Source organism: Dendrobates tinctorius, unplaced genomic scaffold (genome assembly GCF_039654945.1).
Source record: "Dendrobates tinctorius isolate UK_male_01 unplaced genomic scaffold, ASM3965494v1 ptg000235l, whole genome shotgun sequence".
Lineage (NCBI taxonomy): Eukaryota > Metazoa > Chordata > Amphibia > Anura > Dendrobatidae > Dendrobates > Dendrobates tinctorius.
In genome coordinates, this window is record NW_027361902.1 from 3250697 (window position 1) to 3268928 (window position 18232).

General features: G+C 46.7%; 1 protein-coding gene across 2 annotated transcripts in view; it reads left to right on the top strand.

The window, feature by feature from the left end:
• LOC141060344 (uncharacterized) overlaps positions 1 to 18232 on the top strand; it is a 241464-nt gene that overhangs the window by 23122 nt on the left and 200110 nt on the right. For both annotated transcript variants that reach the window (XM_073556554.1, XM_073556555.1), the window contains exon 2: positions 8509 to 8635. The gene's annotated coding sequence lies outside the window, so the exon portion shown is untranslated. The remainder of the gene's footprint in view (positions 1 to 8508; positions 8636 to 18232) is intronic.

The window sequence follows — 18232 nt, forward strand, 5'->3', positions numbered from 1 at the left end:
AATAAGGGAGAAATGTGCAGACCCCATTCACATAAATAGGGGAGAAATGTGCAGACCCCATTCACATGAATAAGGGAGAAATGTGCAGACCCCATTCACATCAATAGGGGTAAAATGTGCAGACCCCATTCACATCAATAGGGGTAAAATGTGCAGACCCCATTCACATCAATAAGGGAGAAATGTGCAGACCCCATTCACATCAATAAGGGAGAAATGTGCAGACCCCATTCACATCAATAAGGGAGAAATGTGCAGACCCCATTCACATCAATAGGGGAGAAATGTGCAGACCCCATTCACATCCATAGGGGAGAAATGTGCAGACCCCATTCACATCTATAGGGGAGAAATGTGCAGACCCCATTCACATCAATAAGGGAGAAATGTGCAGACCCCATTCACATCAATAAGGGAGAAATGTGCAGACCCCATTCACATCAATAGGGGAGAAATGTGCAGACCCCATTCACATCCATAGGGGAGAAATGTGCAGACCCCATTCACATCAATAAGGGAGAAATGTGCAGACCCCATTCACATCTATAGTGGAGAAATGTGCAGACCCCATTCACATCTATAGGGGAGAAATGTGCAGACCCCATTCACATCTATAGGGGAGAAATGTGCAGACCCCATTCACATCAATAAGGGAGAAATGTGCAGACCCCATTCACATCAATAAGGGAGAAATGTGCAGACCCCATTCACATCAATAAGGGAGAAATGTGTAGACCCCATTCACATCAATAAGGGAGAAATGTTCAGACCCCATTTACATCAATAAGGGAAAAATATCTCGAACCCATTTACATCAATAAGGGAAAAATGTGCAGACCCCATTCACATCAATAAGGGAAAAATGTGCAGACCCCATTCACATCAATAAGGGAGAAATGTGCAGACCCCATTCACATCAATAAGGGAGAAATGTGCAGACCCCATTCACATCAATAAGGGAGAAATGTGTAGACCCCATTCACATCAATAAGGGAGAAATGTGCAGACTCCATTCACATCAATAAGGGAGAAATGTGCAGACTCCATTCATATCAATAGGGGAGAAATGTGCAGACCCCATTCACATCAATAAGGGAGAAATGTGCAGACCCCATTCACATCAATAGGGGAGAAATGTGCAGACCCCATTCACATCTATAGGGGAGAAATGTGCAGACCCCATTCACATCAATAAGGGAGAAATGTGCAGACCCCATTCACATCAATAGGGGAGAAATGTGCAGACCCCATTCACATGAATAAGTGAGAAATGTGCAGACCCCATTCACATCAATAGGGGTAAAATGTGCAGACCCCATTCACATCAATAGGGGTAAAATGTGCAGACCCCATTCACATCAATAAGGGAGAAATGTGCAGACCCCATTCACATCAATAAGGGAGAAATGTGCAGACCCCATTCACATCAATAGGGGAGAAATGTGCAGACCCCATTCACATGAATAAGGGAGAAATGTGCAGACCCCATTCACATCAATAGGGGAGAAATGTGCAGACCCCATTCACATCAATAGGGGGGAAATGTGCAGACCCCATTCACATCAATAGGGGAGAAATGTACAGACCCCATTTACATCAATAGGGGAGAAATGTGCAGCCCGCATTCACATCCATAGGGGAGAAATGTGCAGACCCCATTCACATCTATAGGGGAGAAATGTGCAGACCCCATTCACATCAATAAGGGAGAAATGTGCAGACCCCATTCACATCAATAAGGGAGAAATGTGCAGACCCCATTCACATCTATAGGCGAGAAATGTGCAGACACCATTCACATCAGTAAGGGAGAAATGTGCAGACCCCATTCACATCAATAAGGGAGAAATGTGCTGACCCCATTCATATCAGTATGGGAGAAATGTGCAGACCCCATTCAAATCAATAGGGGAAAAATGTGCAGACCCCATTCATATCAATAGGGGAAAAATGTGCAGACCCGATTCACATCAATAGGGGAGAAACGTGCAGACCCCATTCACATCAATAGGGGAGAAATGTGCAGACCCCATTCACATCTATAGGGGAGAAATGTGCAGACCCCATTCACATCAATAAGGGAGAAATGTGCAGACCCTATTCACATCTATAGGGGAGAAATGTGCAGAACCAATTCACATCCATAGGGGAGAAATGTGCATACCCCTTTCACATCAATAAGGGAGAAATGTGCAGACCCCATTCCACATCTATAGGGGAGAAATGTGCAGAGCCCATTCACATCAATAAGGGAGAAATGTGCAGACCCCATTCACATCAATAAGGGAGAAATGTGCAGACCCCATTCACATCAATAAGGTAGAAATGTGCAGACCCCATTCACATCAATAAGGGAGAAATGTGCAGACCCCATTCACATCAATAAGGGAGAAATGTGCAGACCCCATTCACATCAATAAGGGAGAAATGTGCAGACCCCATTCACATCAATAGGGGAGAAATGTGCAGACCCCATTCACATCCATAGGGGAAAAATGTGCAGACCCCATTCACATCCATAGGGGAAAAATGTGCAGACCCCATTCACATCAATAAGGGAGAAATGTGCAGACCCCATTCACATCAATAAGGGAGAAATGTGCAGACCCCATTCACATCCATAGTGGAAAAATGTGCAGGCCCCATTCACATCCATAGGAGAGAAATTTGCTGACCCCATTCACAACAAAATGGGAAAAATATGCTGACCCCATTCACATCAATAAGGGAGAAATGTGCAGACCCCATTCACATCAATAGGGGAGAAATGTGCAGACCCCATTCACATCAATGGGGAGAAATGTGCAGACCCCATTCACATCCATAGGGGAGAAATGTGCAAACCCCATTCACATCAATAAGGGAGAAATGTGCAGACCCCATTCATATCTATAGGGGAGAAATGTGCAGACCCCATTCACATCAATAGGGGAAAAATGTGCAGACCCGATTCACATCAATAGGGGAGAAACGTGCAGACCCCATTCACATCAATAGGGGAGAAATGTGCAGACCCCATTCACATCTATAGGGGAGAAATGTGCAGACCCCATTCACATCAATAAGGGAGAAATGTGCAGACCCCATTCACATCTATAGGGGAGAAATGTGCAGACCCCATTCACATCAATAAGGGAGAAATGTGCAGACCCCATTCACATCAATAAGGGAGAAATGTGCAGACCCCATTCACATCATTAAGGGAGAAATGTGCAGACCCCATTCACATCCATAGGGGAGAAATGTGCAGACCCCATTTACATCAATACGGGAGCAATGTGCAGACCCCATTCACATCAATAAGGGAGAAATGTGCAGACCCCATTCACATCAATAATGGAGAAATGTGCAGACCCCATTCACATCAATAAGGGAGAAATGTGCAGACCCCATTCACATCCATAGGGGAGAAATGTGCAGACCCCATTCACATCAATACGGGAGAAATGTGCAGACCCCATTCACATCAATAATGGAGAAATGTGCAGACCCCATTCACATCAATAATGGAGAAATGTGCAGACCCCATTCACATCAATAATGGAGAAATGTGCAGACCCCATTCACATCAATAAGGGAGAAATGTGCAGACCCCATTCACATCAATAAGGGAGAAATGTGCAGACCCCATTCACATCAATAGGGGAGAAATGTGTAGACCCCATTCACATCAATAAGGGAGAAATGTGCAGACCCCATTCACATCAATAGGGGAGAAATGTGCAGACCCCATTCACATGAATAAGGGAGAAATGTGCAGACCCCATTCACATCAATAGGGGAGAAATGTGCAGACCCCATTCACATGAATAAGGGAGAAATGTGCAGACCCCATTCACATCAATAGGGGAGAAATGTGCAGACCCCATTCACATCAATAGGGGGGAAATGTGCAGACCCCATTCACATCAATAGGGGAGAAATGTACAGACCCCATTTACATCAATAGGGGAGAAATGTGCAGCCCGCATTCACATCCATAGGGGAGAAATGTGCAGTCCCATTTCACATCTATAGGGGAGAAATGTGCAGACCCCATTCACATCAATAAAGGAGAAATGTGCAGACCCCATTCACATCAATAAGGGAGAAATGTGCAGACCCCATTCACATCTATAGGCGAGAAATGTGCAGACCCCATTCACATCAATAAGGGAGAAATGTGCAGACCCCATTCACATCAATAAGGGAGAAATGTGCTGACCCCATTCATATCAGTATGGGAGAAATGTGCAGACCCCATTCACATCAATAGGGGAAAAATGTGCAGACCCCATTCATATCAATAGGGGAAAAATGTGCAGACCCGATTCACATCAATAGGGGAGAAACGTGCAGACCCCATTCACATCAATAGGGGAGAAATGTGCAGACCCCATTCACATCTATAGGGGAGAAATGTGCAGACCCCATTCACATCAATAAGGGAAAAATGTGCAGACCCCATTCACATCTATAGGGGAGAAATGTGCAGACCCCATTCACATCAATAAGGGAGAAATGTGCAGACCCCATTCACATCTATAGGGGAGAAATGTGCAGACCCCATTCACATCAATAAGAGAGAAATGTGCAGACCCCATTCACATCAATAAGGGAGAAATGTGCAGACCCCATTCACATCCATAGGGGAGAAATGTGCAGACCCCATTCACATCTATAGGGGAGAAATGTGCAGACCCCATTCACATCAATAAGGGAGAAATGTGCAGACCCCATTCACATCCATAGGGGAGAAATGTGCAGACCCCATTCACATCAATAAGGGAGAAATGTGCAGACCCCATTCACATCAATAGGGGAGAAATGTGCAGACCCCATTCACATCCATAGGGGAGAAATGTGCAGACCCCATTCACATCAATAATGGAGAAATGTGCAGACCCCATTCACATCTATAGGGGAGAAATGTGCAGACCCCATTCACATCAATAAGGGAGAAATGTGCAGACCCCATTCACATCCATAGGGGAGAAATGTTCAGACCCCATTTACATCAATAAGGGAAAAATATGCAGACCCCATTTACATCAATAAGGGAAAAATGTGCAGACCCCATTCACATCAATAAGGGAAAAATGTGCAGACCCCATTCACATCAATAAGGGAGAAATGTGCAGACCCCATTCACATCAATAAGGGAGAAATGTGCAGACCCCATTCACATCAATAAGGGAGAAATGTGTAGACCCCATTCACATCAATAAGGGAGAAATGTGCAGACTCCATTCACATCAATAAGGGAGAAATGTGCAGACTCCATTCATATCAATAGGGGAGAAATGTGCAGACCCCATTCACATCAATAAGGGAGAAATGTGCAGACCCCATTCACATCAATAGGGGAGAAATGTGCAGACCCCATTCACATCTATAGGGGAGAAATGTGCAGACCCCATTCACATCAATAAGGGAGAAATGTGCAGACCCCATTCACATAAATAGGGGAGAAATGTGCAGACCCCATTCACATGAATAAGGGAGAAATGTGCAGACCCCATTCACATCAATAGGGGTAAAATGTGCAGACCCCATTCACATCAATAGGGGTAAAATGTGCAGACCCCATTCACATCAATAAGGGAGAAATGTGCAGACCCCATTCACATCAATAAGGGAGAAATGTGCAGACCCCATTCACATCAATAAGGGAGAAATGTGCAGACCCCATTCACATCAATAGGGGAGAAATGTGCAGACCCCATTCACATCCATAGGGGAGAAATGTGCAGACCCCATTCACATCTATAGGGGAGAAATGTGCAGACCCCATTCACATCAATAAGGGAGAAATGTGCAGACCCCATTCACATCAATAGGGGAGAAATGTGCAGACCCCATTCACATCCATAGGGGAGAAATGTGCAGACCCCATTCACATCAATAAGGGAGAAATGTGCAGACCCCATTCACATCTATAGTGGAGAAATGTGCAGACCCCATTCACATCTATAGGGTAGAAATGTGCAGACCCCATTCACATCTATAGGGGAGAAATGTGCAGACACCATTCACATCAATAAGGGAGAAATGTGCAGACCCCATTCACATCAATAAGGGAGAAATGTGCAGACCCCAATCACATCAATAAGGGAGAAATGTGTAGACCCCATTCACATCAATAAGGGAGAAATGTTCAGACCCCATTTACATCAATAAGGGAAAAATATCTCGAACCCATTTACATCAATAAGGGAAAAATGTGCAGACCCCATTCACATCAATAAGGGAAAAATGTGCAGACCCCATTCACATCAATAAGGGAGAAATGTGCAGACCCCATTCACATCAATAAGGGAGAAATGTGCAGACCCCATTCACATCAATAAGGGAGAAATGTGTAGACCCCATTCACATCAATAAGGGAGAAATGTGCAGACTCCATTCACATCAATAAGGGAGAAATGTGCAGACTCCATTCATATCAATAGGGGAGAAATGTGCAGACCCCATTCACATCAATAAGGGAGAAATGTGCAGACCCCATTCACATCAATAGGGGAGAAATGTGCAGACCCCATTCACATCTATAGGGGAGAAATGTGCAGACCCCATTCACATCAATAAGGGAGAAATGTGCAGACCCCATTCACATCAATAGGGGAGAAATGTGCAGACCCCATTCACATGAATAAGTGAGAAATGTGCAGACCCCATTCACATCAATAGGGGTAAAATGTGCAGACCCCATTCACATCAATAGGGGTAAAATGTGCAGACCCCATTCACATCAATAAGGGAGAAATGTGCAGACCCCATTCACATCAATAAGGGAGAAATGTGCAGACCCCATTCACATCAATAAGGGAGAAATGTGCAGACCCCATTCACATCAATAGGGGAGAAATGTGCAGACCCCATTCACATCCATAGGGGAGAAATGTGCAGACCCCATTCACATCAATAAGGGAGAAATGTGCAGACCCCATTCACATCAATAGGGGAGAAATGTGCAGACCCCATTCACATGAATAAGGGAGAAATGTGCAGACCCCATTCACATCAATAGGGGAGAAATGTGCAGACCCCATTCACATCAATAGGGGAGAAATGTGCAGACCCCATTCACATCAATAGGGGAGAAATGTGCAAACCCCTTTCACATCCATAGGGGAAAAATGTGCAGACCCCATTCACATCAATAAGGGAGAAATGTGCAGACCCCATTCACATCAATAAGGGAGAAATGTGCAGACCCCATTCACATCCATAGGGGAGAAATGTGCAAACCCCATTCACATCCATAGGGGAGAAATGTGCAGACCCCATTCACATCAATAAGGGAGAAATGTGCAGACCCCATTTACATCAATAGGGGAGAAATGTGCAGACCCCATTCACATCAATAAGGGAGAAATGTGCAGACCCCATTCACATCAATAGGGGAGAAAAGTGTAGACCCCATTCACATCTATAGACGAGAAATGAGCAGACCCCATTCACATCTATAGGGGAGAAATGTGCAGACCCCATTCACATCAATAGGGGAGAAATCTGCAGACCCCATTCACATCTATAGGGGAGAAAAGTTCAGACCCCATTCACATCTATAGGGGAGAAATGTGCAGACCCCATTCACATCAATAGGGGAGAAATGTGCAGACCCCATTCACATCAATAGGGGAGAAATGTGCAGACCCCATTCACATCTATAGGGGAGAAATGTGCAGACCCCATTCACATCAATAGGGGAGAAATGTGCAGACCCCATTCACATCAATAGGGGAGAAATGTGCAGACCCCATTCACATCCATAGGGGAGAAATGTGCAGACCCCATTCACATCAATAGGGGAAAAATGTGCAGACCCCATTCACATCTATAGGGGAGAAATGTGGAGACCCCATTCACATCCATAGGGGAGAAATGTGCAGACCCCATTCACATCAATAGGGGAGAAAAGTGTAGACCCCATTCACATCAATAAGGGAGAAATGTGCAGACCCCATTCACATCTGTCTACCTGGTGTATGGTCTCTCCTGATCCCGTTTAGGCTCCTTCTTACCCCATGTTCCCTAGTAATGTATGTTTTGCCCCTTTCATTGTTTTTTCCAAGCTGTAGCCATTAAGGAGTCAAGACCTGAACTTTTCGGATGCTTTGTACCTTCCTTTGGCTCCTTTTTCTGTGTAGCGCCTGGACCGTCTCTTCTGCCTTGTTCTCATTCCCTAGGAATCCGCTTCTGCTCAGTAACCCTCTATGTGCCTGTCAGAGAGCGTGGAATAGTGGATTGTTAATGAGCAGCAGCAGAAATCAGGTACTTGGGGCGAGTGTGAGCTCAGCAGCGAAAACAGCACGGAAGAGGCGAAATAAGGTAACAAAGAGTCACAGAGACCCATCATCTGGAGAGACTGGCGGACGGTTACCAGCCATCAGCTTCCCTTAGTCTCCTCTGCCTTCTTTATAGTCACGTGGCCCTCTGTGCTCTCAGGCTTCTTGGAGATGTCTCCAGGGCAGGATGGACTCTCGCAGATCAGCTCTAGATCTGACTAACTCCTTCCATCCGCAGGATTCCACAATAATAGAGAAGACGCTGGGCGATCGTGTGACTCGCATCATCCATGAACGGAGAGAGGAGACCCTGAGCCCCACCACCCAGACCAGAGAAGAAGACCACGGAGAGGCTGACCGGAGAGGTGACTGCTGGGAGATTATACAGTGTACACTGGAGGATTCTGGGTGATGAGAGGAGACTGCTGGGAGATTATACAGTGTACACTGGAGGATTCTGGGTGATGAGAGGAGACTGCTGGGAGATTATACAGTGTACACTGGAGGATTCTGGGTGATGAGAGGAGACTGCTGGGAGATTATACAGTGTACACTGGAGGATTCTGGGTGATGAGAGGAGACTGCTGGGAGATTATACAGTGTACACTGGAGGATTCTGGGTGATGAGAGGAGACTGCTGGGAGATTATACAGTGTACACTGGAGGATTCTGGGTGAGGAGAGGAGACTGCTGGGAGATTATACAGTATACACTGGAGGATTCTGGGTGATGAGAGGAGACTGCTGGGAGATTATACAGTATACACTGGGGGATTCTGGGTGATGAGAGGAGACTGCTGGGAGATTATACAGTGTACACTGGGGGATTCTGGGTGATGAGAGGAGACTGCTGGGAGATTATACAGTATACACTGGAGGATTCTGGGTGATGAGAGGAGACTGCTGAGAGATTATACAGTATACACTGGAGGATTCTGGGTGATGAGAGGCGACTGCTGGGAGATTATACAGTGTACACTGGAGGATTCTGGGTGATGAGAGGAGACTGCTGGGAGATTATACAGTGTACACTGGAGGATTCTGGGTGATGAGAGGAGACTGCTGGGAGATTATACAGTATACACTGGAGGATTCTGGGTGATGAGAGGCGACTGCTGGGAGATTATACAGTGTACACTGGAGGATTCTGGGTGATGAGAGGAGACTGCTGGGAGATTATACAGTATACACTGGAGGATTCTGGGTGATGAGAGGAGACTGCTGGGAGATTATACAGTGTACACTGGAGGATTCTGGGTGATGAGAGGAGACTGCTGGGAGATTATACAGTATACACTGGAGGATTCTGGGTGATGAGAGGAGACTGCTGGGAGATTATACAGTATACACTGGAGGATTCTGGGTGATGAGAGGAGACTGCTGGGGGATTATGCAGTATACACTGGAGGATTCTGGGTGAGGAGAGGAGACTGCTGGGAGATTATACAGTATACACTGGAGGATTCTGGGTGATGAGAGGAGACTGCTGGGGGATTATGCAGTATACACTGGAGGATTCTGGGTGAGGAGAGGAGACTGCTGGGAGATTATACAGTGTACACTGGAGGATTCTGGGTGATGAGAGGAGACTGCTGGGAGATTATACAGTGTACACTGGAGGATTCTGGGTGATGAGAGGAGACTGCTGGGAGATTATACAGTGTACACTGGAGGATTCTGGGTGGTGAGAGGAGACTCCTGGGAGATTATACAGTATACACTGGAGGATTCTGGGTGATGAGAGGAGACTGCTGGGGGATTATGCAGTATACACTGGAGGATTCTGGGTGAGGAGAGGAGACTGCTGGGAGATTATACAGTGTACACTGGAGGATTCTGGGTGATGAGAGGAGACTGCTGGGAGATTATACAGTGTACACTGGAGGATTCTGGGTGATGAGAGGAGACTGCTGGGAGATTATACAGTGTACACTGGAGGATTCTGGGTGATGAGAGGAGACTGCTGGGAGATTACACAGTATACACTGGAGGATTCTGGGTGATGAGAGGAGACTGCTGGGAGATTATACAGTGTACACTGGAGGATTCTGGGTGATGAGAGGAGACTGCTGGGAGGTTATACAGTATACACTGGAGGATTCTGGGTGATGAGAGGAGACTCCTGGGAGATTATACAGTATACACTGGAGGATTCTGGGTGATGAGAAAAGACTGCTGGGAGATTATACAGTGTACACTGGAGGATTCTAGGTGATGAGAGGAGACTGCTGGGAGATTATACAGTGTACACTGGAGGATTCTGGGTGATGAGAGGAGACTGCTGGGAGATTATACAGTATACACTGGAGGATTCTGGGTGATGAGAGGAGACTGCTGGGAGATTATACAGTATACACTGGAGGATTCTGGGTGATGAGAGGAGACTGCTGGGAGATTATACAGTATACACTGGAGGATTCTGGGTGATGAGAGGAGACTGCTGGGAGATTATACAGTGTACACTGGAGGATTCTGGGTGATGAGAGGAGACTGCTGGGAGATTATACAGTATACACTGGAGGATTCTGGGTGATGAGAGGAGACTGCTGGGAGATTATACAGTGTACACTGGAGGATTCTGGGTGATGAGAGGAGACTGCTGGGAGATTATACAGTATACACTGGAGGATTCTGGGTGGTGAGAGGAGACTGCTGGGAGATTATACAGTATACACTGGAGGATTCTGGGTGATGAGAGGAGACTGCTGGGAGATTATACAGTATACACTGGAGGATTCTGGGTGGTGAGAGGAGACTGCTGGGAGATTATACAGTATACACTGGAGGATTCTGGGTGGTGAGAGGAGACTGCTGGGAGATTATACAGTATACACTGGAGGATTCTGGGTGGTGAGAGGAGACTGCTGGGAGATTATACAGTGTACACTGGAGGATTCTGGGTGATGAGAGGAGACTGCTGGGAGATTATACAGTATACACTGGAGGATTCTGGGTGGTGAGAGGAGACTGCTGGGAGATTATACAGTATACACTGGAGGATTCTGGGTGATGAGAGGAGACTGCTGGGAGATTATACAGTGTACACTGGAGGATTCTGGGTGATGAGAAGAGACTGCTGGGAGATTATACAGTGTACACTGGAGGATTCTGGGTGATGAGAGGAGACTGCTGGGAGATTATACAGAATACACTGGAGGATTCTGGGTGATGAGAGGAGACTGCTGGGAGATTATACAGTATACACTGGAGGATTCTGGGTGATGAGAGGAGACTGCTGGGAGATTATACAGTATACACTGGAGGATTCTGGGTGATGAGAGGAGACTGCTGGGAGATTATACAGTATACACTGGAGGATTCTGGGTGATGAGAGGAGACTGCTGGGAGATTATACAGTATACACTGGAGGATTCTGGGTGATGAGAGGAGACTGCTGGGAGATTATACAGTATACACTGGGGGATTCTGGGTGATGAGAGGAGACTGCTGGGAGATTATACAGTGTACACTGGAGGATTCTGGGTGATGAGAGGAGACTGCTGGGAGATTATACAGTATACACTGGGGGATTCTGGGTGATGAGAGGAGACTGCTGGGAGATTATACAGTATACACTGGGGGATTCTGGGTGATGAGAGGAGACTGCTGGGAGATTATACAGTATACACTGGAGGATTCTGGGTGATGAGAGGAGACTGCTGGGAGATTATACAGTGTACACTGGAGGATTCTGGGTGATGAGAGGAGACTGCTGGGAGATTATACAGTATACACTGGGGGATTCTGGGTGATGAGAGGAGACTGCTGGGAGATTATACAGTGTACACTGGAGGATTCTGGGTGATTAGAGGAGACTGCTGGGACATTATACAATATACACTGGAGGATTCTGGGTGATGGGAGGAGACTGCTGGGAGATTATACAGTATACACTGGAGGATTTTGGGTGATGAGAGGAGACTGCTGGGAGATTATACAGTATACACTGGAGGATTCTGGGTGATGAGAGGAGACTGCTGGGAGATTATACAATATACACTGGAGGATTCTGGGTGATGAGAGGAGACTGCTGGGAGATTATACAGTATACACTGGGGGATTCTGGGTGATGAGAGGAGACTGCTGGGAGATTATACAGTGTACACTGGAGGATTCTGGGTGATTAGAGGAGACTGCTGGGACATTATACAATATACACTGGAGGATTCTGGGTGATGAGAGGAGACTGCTGGGAGATTATACAGTATACACTGGAGGATTTTGGGTGATGAGAGGAGACTGCTGGGAGATTATACAGTATACACTGGAGGATTCTGGGTGATGAGAGGAAACTGCTGGGAGATTATACAGTGTACACTGGAGGATTCTGGGTGATGAGAGGAGACTGCTGGGAGATTATACAGTATACACTGGAGGATTCTGGGTGGTGAGAGGAGACTGCTGGGAGATTATACAGTATACACTGGGGGATTCTGGGTGATGAGAGGAGACTGCTGGGAGATTATACAGTATACACTGGAGGATTCTGGGTGATGAGAGGAGACTGCTGGGAGATTATACAGTGTACACTGGAGGATTCTGGGTGATGAGAGGAGACTGCTGGGAGATTATACAGTATACACTGGGGGATTCTGGGTGATGAGAGGAGACTGCTGGGAGATTATACAGTGTACACTGGAGGATTCTGGGTGATTAGAGGAGACTGCTGGGACATTATACAATATACACTGGAGGATTCTGGGTGATGGGAGGAGACTGCTGGGAGATTATACAGTATACACTGGAGGATTTTGGGTGATGAGAGGAGACTGCTGGGAGATTATACAGTATACACTGGAGGATTCTGGGTGATGAGAGGAGACTGCTGGGAGATTATACAATATACACTGGAGGATTCTGGGTGATGAGAGGAGACTGCTGGGAGATTATACAGTATACACTGGGGGATTCTGGGTGATGAGAGGAGACTGCTGGGAGATTATACAGTGTACACTGGAGGATTCTGGGTGATTAGAGGAGACTGCTGGGACATTATACAATATACACTGGAGGATTCTGGGTGATGAGAGGAGACTGCTGGGAGATTATACAGTATACACTGGAGGATTTTGGGTGATGAGAGGAGACTGCTGGGAGATTATACAGTATACACTGGAGGATTCTGGGTGATGAGAGGAAACTGCTGGGAGATTATACAGTGTACACTGGAGGATTCTGGGTGATGAGAGGAGACTGCTGGGAGATTATACAGTATACACTGGAGGATTCTGGGTGGTGAGAGGAGACTGCTGGGAGATTATACAGTATACACTGGAGGATTCTGGGTGATGAGAGGAGACTGCTGGGAGATTATACAGTATACACTGGAGGATTCTGGGTGATGAGAAGAGACTGCTGGGAGATTATACAGTATACACTGGAGGATTCTGGGTGATGAGATGAGACTGCTGGGAGATTATACAGTATACACTGGAGGATTCTGGGTGATGAGAGGAGACTGCTGGGAGATTATACAGTATACACTGGAGGATTCTGGGTGATGAGAGGAGACTGCTGGGAGATTATACAGTATACACTGGAGGATTCTGGGTGATGAGAGGAGACTGCTGGGAGATTATACAGTATACACTGGAGGATTCTGGGTGGTGAGAGGAGACTGCTGGGAGATTATACAGTATACACTGGAGGATTCTGGGTGATGAGAGGAGACTGCTGGGAGATTATACAGTGTACACTGGGGGATTCTGGGTGATGAGAGGAGACTGCTGGGAGATTATACAGTATACACTGGAGGATTCTGGGTGATGAGAGGAGACTGCTGGGAGATTATACAGTATACACTGGAGGATTCTGGGTGATGAGAGGAGACTGCTGGGAGATTATACAGTGTACACTGGGGGATTCTGGGTGATGAGAGGAGACTGCTGGGAGATTATACAGTATACACTGGGGGATTCTGGGTGATGAGAGGAGACTGCTGGGAGATTATACAGTGTACACTGGAGGATTCTGGGTGATGAGAGGAGACTGCTGGGAGATTATACAGTATACACTGGAGGATTCTGGGGGATGAGAGGAGACTGCTGGGAGATTATACAGTGTACACTGGAGGATTCTGGATGAGAGGAGACTGCTGGGAGATTATACAATATACACTGGAGGATTCTGGGTGATGACAGGAGACTGCTGGGAGATTATACAGTATACACTGGAGGATTCTGGGTGATGAGAGGAGACTGCTGGGAGATTATACAGTGTACACTGGAGGATTCTGGGTGATGAGAGGAGACTGCTGGGAGATTATACAGTATACACTGGGGGATTCTGAGTGATGAGAGGAGACTGCTGGGAGATTATACAGTATACACTGGAGGATTCTGTGTGATGAGAGGAGACTGCTGGGAGATTATACAGTGTACACTGGAGGATTCTGGGTGATGAGAGGAGACTGCTGGGAGATTATACAGTATACACTGGAGGATTCTGGGTGATGAGAGGAGACTGCTGGGAGATTATACAGTATACACTGGGGGATTCTGAGTGATGAGAGGAGACTGCTGGGAGATTATACAGTATACACTGGAGGATTCTGGGTGATGAGAGGAGACTGCTGGGAGATTATACAGTGTACACTGGAGGATTCTGGGTGATGAGAGGAGACTGCTGGGAGATTATACAGTGTACACTGGAGGATTCTGGGTGATGAGAGGAGACTGCTGGGAGATTATACAGTGTACACTGGAGGATTCTGGGTGATGAGAGGAGACTGCTGGGAGATTATACAGTATACACTGGAGGATTCTGGGTGATGAGAGGAGACTGCTGGGAGATTATACAGTATACACTGGGGGATTCTGAGTGATGAGAGGAGACTGCTGGGAGATTATACAGTATACACTGGAGGATTCTGTGTGATGAGAGGAGACTGCTGGGAGATTATACAGTGTACACTGGAGGATTCTGGGTGATGAGAGGAGACTGCTGGGAGATTATACAGTGTACACTGGAGGATTCTGGGTGATGAGAGGAGACTGCTGGGAGATTATACATTATACACTGGAGGATTCTGGGTGATGAGAGGAGACTGCTGGGAGATTATACAGTATACACTGGAGGATTCTGGGTGATGAGAGGAGACTGCTGGGAGATTATACAGTATACACTGGAGGATTCTGGGTGATGAGAGGAGACTGCTGGGAGATTATACAGTATACACTGGAGGATTCTGGGTGATGAGAGGAGACTGCTGGGAGATTATACAGTATACACTGGAGGATTCTGGGTGATGAGAGGAGACTGCTGGGAGATTATACAGTATACACTGGAGGATTCTGGGTGGTGAGAGGAGACTGCTGGGAGATTATACAGTATACACTGGAGGATTCTGGGTGATGAGAGGAGACTGCTGGGAGATTATACAGTATACACTGGAGGATTCTGGGTGATGAGAGGAGACTGCTGGGAGATTATACAGTATACACTGGAGGATTCTGGGTGATGAGAGGAGACTGCTGGGAGATTATACAGTATACACTGGAGGATTCTGGGTGATGAGAGGAGACTGCTGGGAGATTATACAGTGTACACTGGGGGATTCTGGGTGATGAGAGGAGACTGCTGGGAGATTATACAGTATACACTGGGGGATTCTGGGTGATGAGAGGAGACTGCTGGGAGATTATACAGTGTACACTGGAGGATTCTGGGTGATGAGAGGAGACTGCTGGGAGATTATACAGTATACACTGGAGGATTCTGGGGGATGAGAGGAGACTGCTGGGAGATTATACAGTGTACACTGGAGGATTCTGGATGAGAGGAGACTGCTGGGAGATTATACAGTATACACTGGAGGATTCTGGGTGATGAGAGGAGACTGCTGGGAGATTATACAGTGTACACTGGAGGATTCTGGGTGATGAGAGGAGACTGCTGGGAGATTATACAGTATACACTGGGGGATTCTGAGTGATGAGAGGAGACTGCTGGGAGATTATACAGTATACACTGGAGGATTCTGTGTGATGAGAGGAGACTGCTGGGAGATTATACAGTGTACACTGGAGGATTCTGGGTGATGAGAGGAGACTGCTGGGAGATTATACAGTATACACTGGAGGATTCTGGGTGATGAGATGAGACTGCTGGGAGATTATACAGTATACACTGGAGGATTCTGGGTGATGAGAGGAGACTGCTGGGAGATTATACAGTGTACACTGGAGGATTCTGGGTGATGAGAGGAGACTGCTGGGAGATTATACAGTATACACTGGGGGATTCTGAGTGATGAGAGGAGACTGCTGGGAGATTATACAGTATACACTGGAGGATTCTGGGTGATGAGAGGAGACTGCTGGGAGATTATACAGTGTACACTGGAGGATTCTGGGTGATGAGAGGAGACTGCTGGGAGATTATACAGTGTACACTGGAGGATTCTGGGTGATGAGAGGAGACTGCTGGGAGATTATACAGTGTACACTGGAGGATTCTGGGTGATGAGAGGAGACTGCTGGGAGATTATACAGTATACACTGGAGGATTCTGGGTGATGAGAGGAGACTGCTGGGAGATTATACAGTATACACTGGGGGATTCTGAGTGATGAGAGGAGACTGCTGGGAGATTATACAGTATACACTGGAGGATTCTGGGTGATGAGAGGAGACTGCTGGGAGATTATACAGTGTACACTGGAGGATTCTGGGTGATGAGAGGAGACTGCTGGGAGATTATACAGTATACACTGGAGGATTCTGGGTGATGAGAGGAGACTGCTGGGAGATTATACAGTGTACACTGGAGGATTCTGGGTGATGAGAGGAGACTGCTGGGAGATTATACAGTATACACTGGAGGATTCTGTGTGATGAGAGGAGACTGCTGGGAGATTATACAGTGTACACTGGAGGATTCTGAGTGATGAGAGGAGACTGCTGGGAGATTATACAGTATACACTGGAGGATTCTGTGTGATGAGAGGAGACTGCTGGGAGATTATACAGTGTACACTGGAGGATTCTGGGTGATGAGAGGAGACTGCTGGGAGATTATACAGTGTACACTGGAGGATTCTGGGTGATGAGAGGAGACTGCTGGGAGATTATACAGTATACACTGGGGGATTCTGAGTGATGAGAGGAAACTGCTGGGAGATTATACAGTATACACTGGAGGATTCTGGGTGATGAGAGGAGACTGCTTGGAGATTATACAGTGTACACTGGAGGATTCTGGATGATGAGAGGAGACTGCTGGGAGATTATACAGTGTACACTGGAGGATTCTGGGTGATGAGAGGTGACTGCTGGGAGATTATACAGTGTACACTGGAGGATTCTGGGTGATGAGAGGAGACTGCTGGGAGATTATACAGTATACACTGGAGGATTCTGGGTGGTGAGAGGAGACTGCTGGGAGATTATACAGTATACACTGGAGGATTCTGGGTGATGAGAAGAGACTGCTGGGAGATTATACAGTATACACTGGAGGATTCTGGGTGATGAGAAGAGACTGCTGGGAGATTATACAGTATACACTGGAGGATTCTGGGTGATGAGAGGAGACTGCTGGGAGATTATACAGTATACACTGGAGGATTCTGGGTGATGAGAGGAGACTGCTGGGAGATTATACAGTACACACTGGAGGATTCTGGGTGATGAGAGGAGACTGCTGGGAGATTATACAGTATACACTGGAGGATTCTGGGTGATGAGAGGAGACTGCTGGGAGATTATACAGTATACACTGGAGGATTCTGGGTGATGAGAGGAGACTGCTGGGAGATTATACAGTATACACTGGAGGATTCTGGGTGATGAGAAGAGACTGCTGGGAGATTATACAGTATACACTGGAGGATTCTGGGTGATGAGAGGAGACTGCTGGGAGATTATACAGTATACACTGGAGGATTCTGGGTGATGAGAGGAGACTGCTGGGAGATTATACAGTCTACACTGGAGGATTCTGGGTGATGAGAGGAGACTGCTG